This window comes from Triticum urartu, chromosome 2, assembly GCF_003073215.2.
Source record: "Triticum urartu cultivar G1812 chromosome 2, Tu2.1, whole genome shotgun sequence".
Lineage (NCBI taxonomy): Eukaryota > Viridiplantae > Streptophyta > Magnoliopsida > Poales > Poaceae > Triticum > Triticum urartu.
The window spans coordinates 392,119,879-392,138,700 of NC_053023.1; positions in this window are offsets into that span (position 1 = coordinate 392,119,879).

The following is an 18,822-nucleotide window of genomic DNA, read 5'->3' on the forward strand; positions in this document are numbered from 1 at the left end:
TCACTCGTATCTATGCTTAAGTCTGTCCGAATCATGTTAGCAATTGCCGCATTAATCTGGCAAATGGATAAACAAAAGTGCATTCTTTAATGGATTTTTTAAAGAAGAGTTGTATATGATGCAACCAGAAGGTTTTGTCAATCCTAAAGGTACTAACAAAATATGCAAGCTCTAGCGATCCATCTATGGACTGGTGCAAGCATCTCGGAGTTGGAATATACACTTTGATTAGTTGATCAAAGCATATAGTTTTATATAGACTTGCGGTGAAGCCTGTATTTACAAGAAAGTGAGTGGGAGCACTACAACATTTCTGATAAGTATATGTGAATGACATATTGTTGATCGGAGATAATGTAGAATTATTCTGCAAAGCGTAAAGGAGTATTTGAAAGGAGTTTTCAAAGAAAGACCTCGGTGAAGCTGCTTACATATTGAGCATCAAGATCTATAGAGATAGATCAAGACGCTTGATAAGTTTTTCAATGAGTACATACCTTGACAAGATTTTGAAGTAGTTCAAAATGGAACAGTCAAAGAAAGAGTTCTTGCCTGTGTTACAAGGTGTGAAGTTGAGTAAGACTCAAAACCCGACCACGGCAGAAGATAGAGAGAGAATGAAAGTCATTCCATATGCCTTGGCCATAGGTTCTATAAAGTATGCCATGATGTGTACCAGACCTATTGTATACCCTGCCCTGAGTTTGGCAAGGGAGTACAATAGTGATCTAGGAGTAGATCACTGGACATTGGTCAAAATTATCCTTAGTGGAATAAGGATATGTTTCTCGATTATGGAGGTGACAAAAAGGTTTGTCGTAAAGGGTTACGTCAATGCAAATTTTGACACTGATCCAGATGACTCTAAATCTCAATCAGGATACATATTGAAAGTGGGTGCAATTAGTTAGAGTATTTCCGTGCAGAGCATTGTTGACATAGAAATTTGCAAAATACTTTCGGATCTGAATGGGGCAGACCCGTTGACTAAACTTCTCTCACAAGCAAAACATGATCACACCTCAGTACTCTTTGGGTGTTAATCACATAGGGATGTGAACTAGATTATTGACTCTAGTAAACCCTTTGGGTGTTGGTCACATGTCGATGTAAACTATGGGTGTTAATCACATGGTGATGTGAACTATTGATGTTAAATCACATGGCGATGTGAACTAGATTATTGACTCTAGTGCAAGTGGGAGACTGAAGGAAATATGCCCTAGAGGCAATAATAAAGTTATTATTTATTTCCTTATATCATGATAAATGTTTATTATTCATGCTAGAATTGTATTAACCGGAAACATAATACATGTGTGAATACATAGAAAAACAGAGTGTCACTAGTATGCCTCTACTTGACTAGCTCGTTGATCAAAGATGGTTATGTTTCCTAACCATAGACATGAGTTGTCATTTGATTCACGGGATCACATCATTAGGAGAATGATGTGATTGACTTGACCCATTCCGTTAGCATAGCACTTGATCGTTTAGTTTGTTGCTATTGCTTTCTTCATGACTTTATACATGTTCCTATGACTATGAGATTATGCAACTCCCGTTTACCGGAGGAACACTTTGTGTGCTACCAAACGTCACAACGTAACTGGGTGATTATAAAGGTGCTCTACAGGTGTCTCCGAAGGTACTTGTTGGGTTGGCGTATTCGAGATTAGGATTTGTCACTCCGATTGTCGGAGAGGTATCTCTGGGCCCTCTCGGTAATGCACATCACTTAAGCCTTGCAAGCATTGCAACTAATGAGTTAGTTGCAGGATGATGTATTACGGAACGAGTAAAGAGACTTGCCGGTAACGAGATTGAACTAGGTATTGAGATACCGACGATCGAATCTCAGGCAAGTAACATACCGATGACAAAGGGAACAACGTATGTTGTTATGCGGTCTGACCGATAAAGATCTTTGTACAATATGTGGGAGCCAATATGAGCATCCAGGTTCCGCTATTGGTTATTAACCGGAGACGTGTCTCGGTCATGTCTACATTATTCTCGAACCCGTAGGGTCCGCACGCTTAAGGTTTCGATGACAGTTATATTATGAGTTTATGAGTTTTGATGTACCGAAGGAGTTCGGAGTCCCAGATGAGATCGGAGACATGACGAGGAGTCTCGAAATGGTCGAGACATAAAGATCGATATATTGGACAACTATATTCGGACATCGGAAAGGTTCCGAGTGATTCGGGTATTTTTGGAGTACCGAAGAGTTACGGGAATACGTATTGGGCCTTATTGGGCCATACGGGAAAGAAGGAAAAGGGCCTCAAGGGTGGCCGCACCCCTCCCCTTGGTCTGGTCCGAATTGGACTAGGGAAGGGGGGCACCCCCTTCCTTCCTTCTCCTTTTCCCTTCCTCTTTTCCTATTCCATATGGGAGGTGGAATCCTACTAGGACTAAGGAGTCCTAGTAGGACTCCACACTTGGCGCGCTCCCTCCTAGGGCCGGCCTCCTCCTCCCTTGCTCCTTTATATACGGGTGCAGGGGGCACCCCAAAGACACAACTATTGATCATTGATCTCTTAGTCGTGTGCGGTGCCCCCCTCCACCATAATCCTCGATAATATTGTAGCGGTGCTTAGGCGAAGCCCTGCGACGATAGAACATCAAGATCGTCACCACGCCATCGTGCTGACGGAACTCATCCCCGACACTTTGCTGGATCGGAGTCCGGGAATCGTCATCAAGCTGAACGTGTGCAAAAACTCGGAGGTGTCGTAGTTTCGGTGCTTGATCGGTCGGGCCGCGAAGACGTACGACTACATCAACCGCGTTGTTATAACGCTTCCGCTTCCGGTCTACGAGGGTACGTAGACAACACTCTCCCCTCTCGTTGCTGTGCATCACCATGATCTTGCGTGTGCGTAGGAAATTTTTTGAAATTACTATGTTCCCCAACAACCACCACCTCGCCACATGACCAGTTTGATCAGCCGGTTGCACATGTCTCTGCAGGATCATGTGAAGATTATCATCACATGATGCGCCTTTCTAACGATTGAGCAACGGGTTGCTGTTGCGTTGCCTTGTCGGGCTGCAGTGTCGTCGCCCCATGGTTCTCCACGTGTGAGCACCGACCCACGCGCTGCTGCTATGTCGCCCCTTTGGGGTGTAGCACCACGGCACGCGGTCCGCACTGGCGTCGTGAGGTCTTCCCCGCCGTCACCCCAACCTATATGTTGACACTGCATCGCCCTAACCTGCGTGTTACCATTGGGTCACCCCTTCGGGCCATAGCACCGGGAGACGCGGTCCACTCCACTGATGACGCATGATCAGTGAGGAGTTGTCACTTAGCGTCTGCTCTGCCAACGCCGACTGGGGTAAGACCGTCGGCGATGTCGTTGTTTGCCGTGGTGGCCCTCCTCACTGCAACTCCTTCATGAGCGGTAGGTAGCCGACGAACAAGGCTACCGCGGCCCTCCGGTGCCCTTCCACCGTTGGAGGGACCACGATGACGACGACGGTGGCATGGACGGCGACGACGTGCGGAGGGCAGAGTGTGTACGAGGTGGCCGTCTAGTATAGTGTGTAGTTTTTCTAGTTTGTAATTAAACAGTCGAAATATCAACCTTTTATGCAAATTATGTCTGAAATTTTATGAAATCCGCCGAGTTTGCATGAATTTTGTCTGGTCTTATGAAACCCTACTTGAAATGTATGCAGGTGTCGGAATGGGGGCTCCGCGGACCCAAGGAAAGGCTCAAACTCTGGGGTGTGCTCGAAGGACCTTGCCCAGCTCTAGCCCTCTTCCTACTACCTCACGATGAGGCTCCGGCATGTTCGAGCGAGAAGGGGGATGAACAACAGGTATGGAAGTTTACCCAGGTTCGGGCCACCTTGCGGTGTAAGACCCTACTCCTGCTTTGTGGTGGATTGCCTCGCATGGGAGAATGAATATATGAGTACAAGTGGCCTCTGGAGGCTTCAGGAGCGGCTCCGGGCTTGAGGGGTGGATGAACTCGATCCTCTCCTAAGGTGGCGACCGAGCTATACTTATACTGACCTTGGTCCTCTTCCCCCAAAAACTCTAGGAGGGAAGGGTTGCCACAATGGCCAATTTTGAAGGTGGAGAGGAGTACGTCTTATCCTGACTAAAGGTGGTCTTCTCCTTCCAAAGTTTCTGACATGACACGGTGGTGGGCTCGGTTATGACCTCCATCCTGGCGAGCCCGATGTCCTGGTCTTCTTGCACCAAGCGGCACCCTTTGGGGATTTCCTCAGGAACCCGCATGTTGTCCTTGCCTACTTAGCACAAAAGAGAAAAGCATCCTTATCCGGTCCCGCTGGCATGGCTCATGGCACCGCTCGTCGTGGCTCGTGTCACCCACATGTAGTGCGAGGGGGGCTTGGCGAGCCTAGAGATATCCACCCTGCGAGGGGCCTTGGGAGGCAGCTTCGGGAGGCTGCCCTGAGTGAGGCCCTCAAGAGCTCTGGACGACCCTTGCTGACATCCGTCTCGCGAGGCGGGAGCCCTCGTGAGGGTCTTACTGGTGAAGCCTTGTTGTTGGACCGCGCCGAGCCTTCTACTCGTGCCACGCGATGGGCCGCAGGCAGACGGACCTGGGTACCCCCAGTCCCAAAGGCCCGATAGCAGGCAACGTTGAATGGCCGGCTCCCACATCTGTGTCCATGTACTGGTCCCTCTGTCCATGGATGAATGTGGGAGGAAATTTGTGGCTGAGTGTTGGAGAAGCCCTAACAAGGAAGCCTCGTTAAGTTGACTACATGTTTGCCTACCTGATTCTGGGAAGAGTTTCCTGTCCCAAATAGAAATAGGCCTTCCATGGTAAGGGCATCTCCAGCACTGACCCGCAACCGTCCAGACCGCGGAAGCCATCCAACGCGGTCCTGTATCAGTCCACGGCACGGTCTGGACGTGATTTCTCCGGCAAACAGGAGAAAAAAGTGTGTGTGGGGGGGGGGGTTGCGGGAGTCCGGGCCGATCCCAAGCCCACTTTCTAACTGCACTGGCACACCAAAAAACCCTTCCCCCTCCAGCGTGTTTTCGGTCAATGCCTCCCTAGAGCGTTAGCGCCCACAGTCATGCCCGGCCAGAGCAGACACGACCGTTCGCTGGCGCCGGCATTGAAGCGGCGCGGCTGCCGAGAGAGCGCCGCCCGCGTCTTTTCCCGATGCAGGTGACTGCCGCACGTTCAACCGATATGGCGGCCGCATGTCCGTCTGCCGCCCGCATTGATGGCACTCAGTTGCCGAGGCATCTCCTCCAGCACCACCCGTCTGTCCCGCTGCCGCCCACCGGTGCTATATAAACCGCTGCCCCAGTGCCTCGTCCATAGCCACAGTTATCCCTCTCTGCACCACTCCCCGCCATGGATCCCTCCGCCGCCAAAGCTCTTTCCGACGGGCTGACGTCGGAGCATGAGAAGGCCATGGCCGCCATTGCTGCCAACTAGCAGGACGGCAGGCAGCCGGAGGACGTGCGGATGGAGGACACCTCCGACGACGAGCCAGTGCCACCTTCATCTCCCTCCGTGGCACCCTCCTCCTCCGCTCCTCCCTCGCCGATGCATTTCACCGTGACCAAGGCAAGGCCCGTGCCCATTGTATGGACATGGTGTGGGAGGAGCGGGAGGAGGAGTTTCGGTAGGCGCAAGCAGACGCCAACTACAACCACAACCTCCTCTAGGAGCATCTACAGGCGGGAGAGCAGGTCGCTGCCCGCAGGGTGGTCGCGCCAGACGTGGATCTGGCGGAGTAGGAGGCGCTTCTCAAGTCCTACCGCTTCGCCCGCGAGATCTGCCTCGCCCGCTGGCAGTACCGGCAGCGAGTGGCGGAGGTGGCGGCCACCGGCAAGGAGTGCGACAACGCCACGGGCGAGGCGTTGTTCCGCGACACCAACAGGGAGGACATCGCCGAGGCCGCGCCCCGGTGCCACGACCACGAAGAAGTCGGCACGTTCGCGGGCGGCGACAGCGACGAGGAAGAATAGTGCACGGTAGGTCGCCGTCGCTCGGGTCCCAGGAAGGCCACTACCCCTTCCCTCCCGTCGATGCCAAGCTTGGTGGGCTGAGCATCTTCGGCCGATTAGTCGCCTGGCGGCGACGTCGAGGCGGACAACTTCAGTTCCCAGGGCTCCGGAGGCGGAGGTCCGGAGGCGGAGCTGGAGAGCGCCGAGCCAGAAATGGAGATGGTGAAACTTCAGTTCTCGGGGCTAATGGCCGGAGACGGGGTCCGGACGTCGGCGATCATTTAGAATATATATTAATTATACTCCATGGCCCGCCTAAAACCGCTTTGATGTTTATAATAAAACCGCTTTGATGTCCCAGAATGTCCATTCTCTCGTTCCACCCCACATATGACACAAACATCAGAGATTTTCAGGTGACAGATACATTTGTTTTCCATAGTAGCAAGAGAATCAGTAGCTAGTTGTCAGGCAAACATTCGTACCTTATGAGGAGCAGGGCACCTCCATAACATCGTCCAAACAAACACGGCAGTCATCCAATGCCCTGCTCATAGCGCACCTCATAGTGTGAACTTTTTCCTCGGAGGCGAGCTTGTAAGCGCTCCTCATGGAAGATTCTCTCTATTGTTTATATCAAATTTTGAAAGTTCCTTTTATTGCCAAAATGGCTGATGACATGAAGTGTAAGTGAATGGCAGCAGGGCGGATTAATTCTCTCCGCATGGCAACAACAAGCGGCACGGGACATCCTATTTAGCACATACTCCCTCCATTCCAGAATATAAGATGTTTTGTTCTCCGTGCAAGTCAGCCATTTAGATGTTTCGCCAAGATTATAGAATAAACTAACAACATCCGCAATACCAAATAGATAAGATATGAAAGTACATTTTATGATGGATCAATTGACATAAATTTTGTAATGTGAATATTGATATATTTTTCTAAAAACTCAGTTAAACATGGCCTCGTTTGACTTTTGAAAAAACAAATACACCTTATATAAAGGAACGGAGGGAGTAGAAAGCAATGGGTGACGCGCAAACATGCAACCCCCGCTCCCCATGCAAGCTTCTAGGTCAGCCCATACATGGGGGACATGGCACGCTCTTGCTTTGTTCCTTCTTTTTTCTTATTTTTTGCTTCTTTAAAAAATGTTTGGGATTTCAAAAAAAGTTTTGAAACTTCAAAAAATGTTTAAGGTTTTGATATTTTTTACAAATTTCAAAACATGTTCACAAAATTAACAACTATTCCCGCATTACAAAAGTTGTTCTGACTTCCAAATATTGCGAATTTGAATAATATTCCTGGATTCCAAAAAGATTCAAGATTTTTTTATAAGTGTTCACAATTTTAAAAACTGTGCCAATTCTCAGTAAAATTTTATAAATTCAAAAGGACGTTCATTAATTTACGAAATATTTTAAATTTCAAAAACATCCACTGACCCAAAAAATTCTCGCGAACTCATATTTTTAATGAATTAAGAACCTGTTCCCATATTACAAAAAATGTTCACAAATTTTAAGAATTGTTCGCTACTTTAAAAAAGAACTCATTGATTCAAAAAAGCTAAAGAGGTTTTTTTAAGTCAGAAATTTAATAAATGTTCATGAATTTCAAAAGAAATTCTAGAGTGCAAACAATATTTACAATTTCAAAAATATATTCACAAGTTTGAAAAAAGTTCACAAATTTCGAACAAAATGCATGAATTTAAAAATATTCACTAGTTTGAATTTTTTTATGAATTTATAAATGTTTCTATATTTGAAAAACTATGGATTTCAAAATTGTTCACGAGTTTAACAGAGTGTTCATGAATTGAAAAAAAGTTCACATGTTTGAAAAAGCATGAATTCGAAAAAAATAATCATGGATTTCAGAACATATTCATGAGTTAGAAAATGGTTCGTGAATTTGAGAAAAGTTAGCATATTTGAAGAAGCATGAATTCAAAATTTCTTCTCTATTTTATGAAGAATTTAAAAACTGTTCACGATTTAAAAAATTGTGATTTTTTGAAAAAGTTCATGAATATTTTAAAGAGTTTGCAGATTTGATAATATAAAAAGGAAAATTTAAAACAAAAAGACGGACAGAAAACAGAGCTAGACTAATGGGCCTGCCCTTTACCGTAGGTGGTGGTGTGCATTTGGTTGCTATAGGGGAGCAACTAGGTGACGAGCGCTCCTTCGAGAGCCTCACAATGATCAGTGCTACTTGGCGCGCTCTCAACCGCCCGTCACGTGTCGCACTCTGGACGCTCCCTTCGATTTTTATTTTATTTTTCGCACACATTTTCGGCCTTTGAATTGTTTTTTCCAGGTTTTTTCGACGTTTCGGTTTTTCACCGGTCTTCCTTACCTTTTGGATTAAAAACTTGAAAAAAATTGTGTGAAAAAACTCGTTTTATTTTTTTTCCGCGAGAGTCACAATTTTGCTTCCGCGAGGGGCACGGGTTTGCTTTCACGAGAGTAACGACCGTGCCTCTCGAAAACGAAAAGGCGCATTTGTTGTTTTTTTCCTTCCACGAGAGGCATGATTTTGCTTCAGTGAAGGCACGGATGTGTTTTCGCGAGAGTCACGGCCGTGCCCTCGGAAACGAAAAAGATGTTTCTGTTTTTCTTTTCTTTCGTGAGAGGCACGGTTTTGCTTCTGCGAGAGGCACGCATGTGCCTCTCGGAAACAAAAAAAGCACGTTTTCTGTTTTTTCTTTCTTCCGCGAGAGGCGCGGTTTTGCAACCGTGAGAGGTATGGTTGTGTTTTTGCGAGAGGCACGGCCGTGCCTCCTCAGAAACGAAAAAAACATGTTTTATTTTTTTCCTTCCGCGAGAGGTACGGTTTTGCTTCCGCGGGAGGCACGGTTGTGATTTCGCGTGAGGCACGAGCGTGCCTCTTTCGGAAAAGGAAAAAACCCATGCTCCCGGTTCGATTTTTTTGTCCTGTTTTTTTCGTCAAAAGCTATCAACATGAGATCTAGTTTTGAATATCTCGGCGCAAGGAATCCAACGATAAAAACGGTCCTAGATTTGGACGCATGATTTGAAAGATAAAAGATTTTGAATAAACGGATGTACGAAAATAAAGAAAACTCTCAGGTTGCGACAAGTGACGCACGTGCAGTGTGCCACTTGTCACAATCTGAAAAGATGAGAATGATCTTTGCAATGAGTATTTCTCAATTAATGATTTCGCCCGGAATATGATCTTCGCCACTGCACGAGCGCCGATATTTCTCGTTTTGAGCAAGACAGGGGCAAACGCAAGATGGTCCGGCCCAGCCACACGGAGGCCACAGCCTAGTTTTTGTTTAAAAAATTATGTGTTCAGTTATTTTTATTTTTGTATTTTTTTATAATTTAAAATACACTACGTATATATTACAATATCACTCTTCAAAAACACATTTGAAAAATCTTGAACAAGTAGTTGGGAAAATGTTTAATAATTAGTAAATAATATTAAACTGGAATTTGAAAATGTTGAACAAATATTAAATAAGTCTTAAAAATATTGAACAAGTATTTGAAAAATGTTGAATAAGTATTAAACCTGTTGACCAATTATTTGAATTTTTTGTAGGAGTATTTGAGAAATGTTAAATTAGTATTTAAAATGTTGAACAAGTATTTAAAAAATGTTGAATAAGTATTAAAAAATGTTGAATTGGTATTTTAAAATATTGAATTAAAAATTGGAAATATTGAATAATTCTTAGAATGTTCAAGAAGTATTTGAAAAATGTTAACTAAGCGTCCGGACAATGTTGAATGTGTATACCAAAAATGCTGATCACTTAATTAAAAAAATATTTTGACATACACGACAATGTGGAATGAAAATGAAAACAAACACAAGAAAAAAGAAAAACAAAAAACAAAAAATGGACAAGAAAACCAAAAGAAACAAAGAAAACGAAAAAATAAATACAATAAAACAAGGAAAAATGAAAATGAAAAAAGAGAAAACAAATGAAAAAAGAATTAAAAAAGGGGAAATGGAGAAGAAAAAAAGGAAAGAAATAACAGAAAACAAAAAAAAGAGGGGAAAACCCTGAAATAAAGCAAATAAAATAGAAGAAAAAAACCTAGAAAAACCTATCAAGTACGTAGCGCCTTAGAATTTTACATGAGATGCATGCTATCCTAGTGGCTAGCAATGTATTTTCTTATGTATTTTCTCTTTTAGGTGCGAGTAATGGGCCGGCCCGATTAATACAATGCTTCAACAAGAGATCCCTTCAACCTCGCTGAATGGGAGAAAATAGTCCTCGCGCCAGTGCAGAGGACTAGGCATCAGGCCCCACTCCCTGTTGCTGCGCTTTTTTCTTATGTATTTTTCTCTTTTAGGTGCTAGTAATGGGCCGGCCCGATTAATACAACGCTTCAGCGAGAGATCTCTTCAACCTTGCTGATTGGGAGAAATAGTCCTCGCGCCTCTGCACAGGACTAGGCGTCAGGCCTACGATACACGATCATTCACAACAGGCTGCCGGGAAGATACGCTTTGGGCGACAATATTTTTATTGTAAAACTATTAGCACATGTACTACGTGATCATGTTCTATGTGCACATGCTATGTCTGCACGAAGATTTTCAACCATGAAAATGTCAAAAGAAAAAAATTAAAATAAATATATCTCGAGTCTGTTAATTTACTAATGTGAGAAAGGTTCTCACTATTGTTGCCATCAGATTTTGGCATGGAAAAAAGTGTAATTAAAATAGCCTTATATTGAAAATCTTTAACATGAAAGTTCTTTGTATCGTCGAAATGTATAAACTTTGATATTTAGATCGTTGCCATCCAAGATTGTATACGATCTTGATAGTCAAAATAGTGTGCTGCAACACCGGAGTATGAGGATGTCAGACTGTTCGCCCGGACCCGTACAAAGGCCGGACAGTGGACTCTGTCCGGTTTGGACGAGGGACCTTAGATAACATTCCAACATAAAAAAAACATAGTCCCGGAGAAGGACCGGATAGTCTTGGCCTTGTCTGGCCTATGTTTTCTAATTTATTCTTGCACTTAGCCGGAGCAATTACACCTTCAAGATGATCCTGAATCGGAAAACGTTCGGCAAGAAAGTTGCTGATCTCGTCGAGACGAACATGTTTTATCAGAGGTCAACAGAGATAGAATTCTTGAAATGGGTGGGCGACCTCTCACACTGTCTATAATGCTACTGTATGTTGGTAGATACTTCCTTCGTCCCACTGAAACACTGTCTAGCCAAAATTTGGGTCTGAGGCCGGATGACCGCGGGTGATTCCGAGTCGGATCATAGTTTGGTACTTTGGCCGGGAACTCGAGTTGCCCCCTCGAGCCACACGCGCCGATCGGTATCAAACGCATGGCGTGTGTATGATATGGACCTACACATGTCCACTACTATACCATATACCCGTGGCTTCTGGCCGGCGCCAAGAGCCAGACCGCACGACATTTATGGATCATTTTGTACGTGTTCGCGTGCCTGATGAGCCAAATATGAACTTAGCATATATACGATCGAGGAGGAGACTGTTGCTTAGCTTTCAGCTAATCCACTCCACCAGTGGCAGTGCTCCCACTGAAATACCCAGGTTAGAGGACTCGATCTGCATGCATGCTTTGATTCTAGCCCGTTTGTGCCGTCGGTTTCAGTAAATCTCGTGCCCGGTGACGACCCCCATCTCAGCACGTGCCAAGAGCTGAAGACTAGGATTCAAGTGCAGCAGCTTTGCTTCCATTTAATCCCAGGCCAGGCCTGCCGACTTATTTGGGCCATCGATCTGACCATCGCGTCACCTTTACAGGCGAGGTGAAGATGCAGCACTAACCCACTGTGAAAGATAAGGTAGACACTGTGCCTACCTACCTGGAGATGCCAGCCCACTGTCTGCAGCCAGCAGCCGATCTGCTTACCTGCGGTTCATATGGAACCTCATCCTGCACTGCAAGCTACAGAAGCGTTTGTAGCCACCATTGAATTCTAAGAATGCGTCGTGGCGTCATGGCTCAGATCCTCGCCGACGTCGGCCCGCGCGTAACTAACTATTCGTCCCTGGTTACATGGTGCGGGGGCAGAGGGCACATGCGTGCGAGCTGAACCGGGTACGGAGATCCATCCTCTTGTTTGTGCCCATGGTGACCTTATCGGCGCCGTTGCGTGCGTATCGTCTGCACGCGCAAGTGATCAAACATCCAACCCTCAGGTGGTCGGCGGTGGAAAATACGTTCGTCATTCGCTGCTCTCGTCTTGGAGCGGAGGATTCTTCTAACCTTCCATTTGTTCATGCTCTGAAGCAAACGAATCGGCCAGGGCAGTACATGGATGATTCAACGATCGGCGTCATTTGCCTCCATCTTGGTTACACAAGTTAAAGTTGGAGGAAGCTTTCTGCATATGGCAAGGTCCTTGCTGCCGTCCACATGGTAAATAAACAGCTTCTCAAGACATTCAGACCCGAATTAGATACAACGATTGAGGCCCTCCCTCCCTCTCCCGCGCCGCCTCCTCTGAGGCGACTCGGGGGCAAACCCTAATCGCCTCAACCCGCTTCTCCCTGCGCGTCCCCCCTCTCCGCCGCCGCCGCGTGGTACTGGTGAAGGTGGCGGCGGGGATCTTGGCGTCTCCTCCTCGGGCGGGGAGCCACGGATCCATGGCGGCGGCCCTGGCTGGTGGCACGCGGCGCCGGCGTGGACAGGTGGGCCACTTCCCTGGCCATGTGGATGGCGGGGAGGTGGTGGGCTTCGGCTGCGGCGGCGGTTCCTCGCTGGTTGTTGGTGGCCGTGGTGATGTTCGTCCTCGACCCCGATCTACTCCGATCTGCAGCGGATCCGGCCTTGGTGGCTTCGGTCACCATTCTTGGGTGTTGGCCTTGCAGATCCGGTGGCTGGAAGGGTTACGGGGGAATCTCTTGGCCGGCGTGGCGACCACTCCGATGGCAGTGCCTTTGGGTGTTGCTTCCCTCGTTGGAGGCTTCGGAGAGGAAATCCTTCCTTCCACCCCTCCCAGGAGCTCAGGTGAAAACCTCAGACCCTCCTGTTCCAAGCGACGACGACACCACGGTGGCGTGCTCCTTCCTGAAGGCGTTGCTCGGGGGCTGCTCAAGCGGCGGTGGAAGTGGTGGCGGTTCAGTGTCGACACATGCATTCTGGCCAGCTTCATCTTGGAGGCTGCGGCGACGTAGGCGACGCTCGTCTGGTGGAGCTACTGCCGATGGTCGAGGCATCGTCGGTAGTCTGCGCCATCAGGCTCGGGGTGTTCAGGGGGAAACCCCGGATCTGGGTCTTCCGTATCGGATGATGATGGCATTCTATCGCTTTCCCTTCTAGGGGCATCGTTTTGGAGCAAGTGCTGGCTGGAGGGATGGTGGAGCGGTGCTTCATCTCACACATTGATGGCGGCGGAGATCGATGGCATGGCGCTGTGGAGACTCGGCGTCCGATGCGCGGAGATGGGCTCGCGCAAGAGCAGGTTGCTGTTTGGCGTCATGGTGACGTCAATGGCAGAGTGGCCAGACAAGGTAGAAGCCTCAATATGATCTGAAGACCTGCGAAAGATGGCGGCGATGACACATGAGTGCGTCTGACCGGATTGTGCCCCAGACCCGGTATGTGGCTCGGCTGGGGCTTCCGAATGAGTTTCGGCTTCCGGCTTTTGATGTTAGGCTAGGTGAGTGGTTTGGGTAGTGGCCCAACTAGCACCCCTTCATCATATTGGATAGGAGTAGCGGCATATGTTGCCAAGATGGTGGATTCAGGCACATTGTTGTAATACTTTGTACGGTCCTCAAAAATAATCAATAAAGTGGTCGTATTCATCTCCCAGATGTAGAGGCTGGGGGTCATCCTCCTTTTCTAAAAAAAGATACAACTATGTCTGAAACATGACCTTTTCGAGGTCAGCTACACAGACCGGTCAAATTTGGAGACCCCATCAGTCCACTAGTTTTTTTTTTGAAAAATAGGTTAAACCCTGGCCTCTACATCAATCGATGCATGCAACCATCTTTATTAATTATTTCACAAAGGTATGACAAGAACATACATTAATCCACTCGAAGCCACCACTCACACCTACAAACTCGATAATATGGAGTGTTCTCACTTCCTATATCTAAAACCGGTGTCGTCGCCGATCCATTCACATAATGTATCGGGACCAACAGCCGTTGCAGTCTACCTAAAGCGCACACCACATGCGTACGTTTTAGAAATCGCCATCATCATCGGATCCACTTACCCATCTTCAGGAGAGAGATCCACATCATCCTTGCCAGTCTGGACATCCGTCGACGCCGCCACGGCACCACTGCCCTGCGCTCGTCCGTCTAGACGCGAAGACTTTGGAAGATCTATCGTGCGTAGCACTTGCCAACCAGACATGACTCAGTGTAGCACCTGTCGGCCAGGCATGACTTGACAGCTCCACCGAATCTCCGTGCAAGACAGTGGGCATAAATACAATTCTGTTTTAAAAAATAGACTCTAACCCTAGTAAAATTTTAACTAAGCCATCAAATTTCAATTTATCTGTGTTGCAAAAGTAGGGATGGCACCTGCAGGGTATGGTACGAGTGGAGCCACCCCGTACCCTTACCTGTCCATCCTGAACTTACCTATCACCCATACCCATATCCATCAAGGGTATAACTTTCTTCATACCCGTCACTTGACAGGGTAATTGGGTACCCGCGGGAAAAAATACCCGAGTTTACAACACATCAAATTGAGCAGAAGTAGTTATAAAAGGCAACATATAATCATAATAAGTTATTAATAGCAACACATATTAAACAATAATGTACAACAAAATATTGTAACAACGACACATTCACATAAACAAAAAAAACTTGCCTATAAAGCATAAAAATGTTAAACAACAACACATAATCATAAATAACAACACATAGTCATACACCTTAAGTTCATAAAATCATGATAAATTCTAGAGATAATTTGAATGCATGTTAGAGTTTCTACCTAGCGCGATTGGGGAGGAAAATTTAATACGTTAGGACATTAAAGGAAACCCACTTGTCAACATTTTAGATGGGTACATGGGTACACTTGCATGACTTATACGATCCCATACACGTACCATCTCTACCTGATGGGTATGATATTTTCCCATTTAAGTACCCATGAGTAAATTTTTGTCCCATACCCTTACCCTAATAGGGTTTTTACCTGCAGGGTACGCGGGTAATGGGTACCCATTGCCATCCCTAGGCAAAAGTATTAGCCCCTAAAATTCCTTTCGGATACTAATCCAGGGCAATTGCAACTTGTTTATTTTAGTTTCAGACATGAATTTTATATCACTTACAAATGCACACTTGGTATATGGTAGTCTAATAATGAAATAGGAACATAAACATATTATTAGGAATGTCATCCTGAACTTGCTCATTGTTAAACATGACCCTCTTACAAGTGACCAAGGTAAGTAAACAAAATCATCAATCAATAAAGCTCCTAAAAGAACATTCATTACCAACTAATTTGAGGTCGTTAAGAAAGTTGCTTGATGTAGCAGAACTAACAATAGATCTGCTTAGACCATATATGTTCCTGTTTTGAATGACAAAGCGCCTCCAGGTTGTATGGATGACTGACCACTTAGAATGCACAAACTTGTATTGAAAGAAGAGGTGTGTTATGGCATGATACAATTTAAACTCCATTAGGATGACTGACCACGTAGAATGTAGAGACTTGCATTGAAAGAAGTGATGTTTGATTGAGTGCAAAAGCTATAACACTTGCTTCCTTTCCATTTGCAACGAAAGAGGTCGTATTTAGTTAGCACACAACTCCCCTATGAAGATATCTGATATGTCTCCAACATATCTATAATTTGTGATTGTTCCATGCTGTTATATTATCATTCTTGGATGTTTTACAATCATTTTATAGCAACTTTATATCAGTTTTGGGACTAACCTATTGACATAGTGCCCAGTGCGAGTTGTTGTTTTTTGCTTCGCAGAATATCAGTACCAAACGGAGTCCAAACACAGCGAAACTTTTTGGAGATTTTTTCTGGACCAGAAGACACCCAGTGGGCCAAGAAAGTACTAGAGGGAGGCCCGTGGGGAGCACAACCCACTAGGGCGCGCCCAGGGGGGTTGTGGCCCCCACGGAGCCCTCCTGCACCGCCTCTTCGCCCTATAAATTCCCAAATATTCTAGAAACCCTAGGTGAGTCGATGAAACACAATTCCAGCTGTCGCAAGTTCCAGAACCACGAGATCCAATCTAACACCATCACGGAGGGGTTCATCATTCTCATTGGTGCCTCTCGGATGATCGTGAATAGTCCACCATAGACCTAAGGGTCCGTAGGCAGTAGCTAGATGGCTTCCTCTCTCTCTCTCTTGATTCTCAATACAATGGTCTCTTGGAGATGTATTTGATGTAACTCTTTTTTTGCGTTGTGTTTGTTGGGATCCGATGAACTTTGAGTTTATGATTAGATCTATATCCATGAATATTATTCGAGTCTTGTTTGATCTCTTATATGCATGATTATTAATAGCCTCGTATTTCTTCTTCTTCGAATCTTTGGTTTAGTTAGGCCAACTAGATTGATTTTTCTTGCCATGGGAAGAGGTGCTTTATGATGGGTTCGATCTTCCGGTGTTCTTTCCCAGTGACAGAAGGGGCAGGAAGACACGCATGTATCATTATTATTAAGGATAACAAGATGGGGTATATTCCTACATGAATAGATCTCGTCTACATCATGCCATCGTTCTTATTACAGTACTCCGTTTCTCCATGAACTTAATACACTAAATGCATGCTGGATAGCGGTCGATGTGTGGAGTAATAGTAGTAGATGCAGGCAGGAGCCAGTCTAGTAATCTTGCACATGATGCCTATATATTGATCATTGCCTTGGATATCGTCATAATTATTCGATCTTCTATCAATTGCCCAACAATAATTTGTTTACCCACCGTGTGATATTTCTCGAGAGAAGCCACTAGTGAAATCTACGGCCCCTGGGTCTATTCTCTATCATATTTGCTTTCCGATCTATTGTTTTCTATTTTTATTTTCAGATCTATATTTCTAAAAACCCAAAAATACATTCCTGTGGTTTTTTATTACTTATTCTATTTCATGTTTTATCGAGATCTATTTATCCAATCTACCGCAAAACAATTTATCTTTTTACCAAGGAGGGATTGACAACCCCTCTTACGCGTCGGGTTGCAAGTATTTGTTCTTTGTGTGTAGGTACAATTTTCATAGTGTTGCTTGGTTGTCCTACTAGATTGATACCTTGGTTTCACAACTAAGGGAAATACCTACCGTAGTTGTATTGCATCATCCCTTCCTCTTTGGAAAAATACCGACACAGTTTCAAGAAACATTAATATCACATGAAAATTTTAACTTTGTGTCTTCGATCTCAATAATTGTTTATTCTTGTCCACTGAAATCTCTTAGTGTAAGAGTGCACGATAAATAGGGTTGACTATGAAGGATCCATCTTTAGTTAGATTCCAAAAAAACACATCCCATCCTTGCGTCAGGTTAATCGAATTAAAATTGGACATAGGATTTGTCCATGACACAAGACGAGGGCCGATATCGAACCCGCCTAAAGGATGCATCTGGTAGGAAGGAGTTGAGCATGTGCTCAAGAGTGTCATTTTTATTGCATACAAATGTAGAATAAGTCTAGATACTATTCCTAGATAGTATAGTTTCCTAGCTACTTGTTCTCCCAAAAACTTAACTTAGAATCGTCCATTATTGAAAAGGATCCAAAGAAGAAAATATGTTCATTTGCCGCCATCATAACAACCCAAAAACTGTGAATCTTCATCCATCCAATATGCGCTGAAGGGTTTTCCAAATTCCATCCTAAGTAAGTAGCTTGAACAACCATTTACTAAGTAAGGAATCATTCTTGACCTAGAGGTCTTGAGTATGTAAACCTTCTTAGTCTTTTTATCGACAAACCACACTCCATTTGTTAACCTATACTATCTCTTTTAGAAATAAGAATCGGAATATGAAATAATTTGGTCTTTACATGACCCCTTTTAGAAATTAAAAAAATGGAGAGCATGTAGAGAACCATGTTTGTGAGAACAGAATTGATCAAAATCATTCGTCCTCCAATGAAGTGCAGTTTTATTTTACAACTGCTCAACCCTTTCTCTAAATGCTCTTCCACATGTTTCTGCTCCGCGTTAGTGATATGGCGATAATGTATCAGAATTCTAAAATAATAAATGGGGAATTGGTCTTGTGCGCAAACAAACATGTCAGTATATTGTGTGGCCACCTCCTAGGTTTCTCTGAAATAGAACAATTCACTTTGATGGAAGTTAATTTTAAGACAAAAAATTTGTTCAAAAGATGAAAGTAAGAGTTTAGAATTTCTAGCCTTATCAAGGTCATGTTCCCTAAAAAGAATCACACCCTTGTATTCCGCAAGATTAAGGGGCCCCATACACAAGATGAGGCAGTACTCCCGCAATTTAGCCATCCTGTTGGGCGCGTTCGGTCATAATAACCAACATGTTGTCCACCATCTTGAATAACATTGGAGATATAGGGTCACATTGATGTAGTCATGTTTTGGTGTGGAAGTAATGGCTATGTCATCATTGAATTTGATAGCCACACTACCTCAAGTAACTAATTTTTTGATTCATTCATGCCATTTCTCAGATAAACCTTTCCTTATCCCGGTCTATCGGAGAAATAAACATTCGGCTTTATCTTAAGCCTTTTCAATGTCAAATTTGAATACTACTGCATTGAAGTTCTTACGGTGCATCCCATGAACGGTCTCGTTAAGGATAACTAGTCCATTGAGTATATTTCTTCCTTGCATG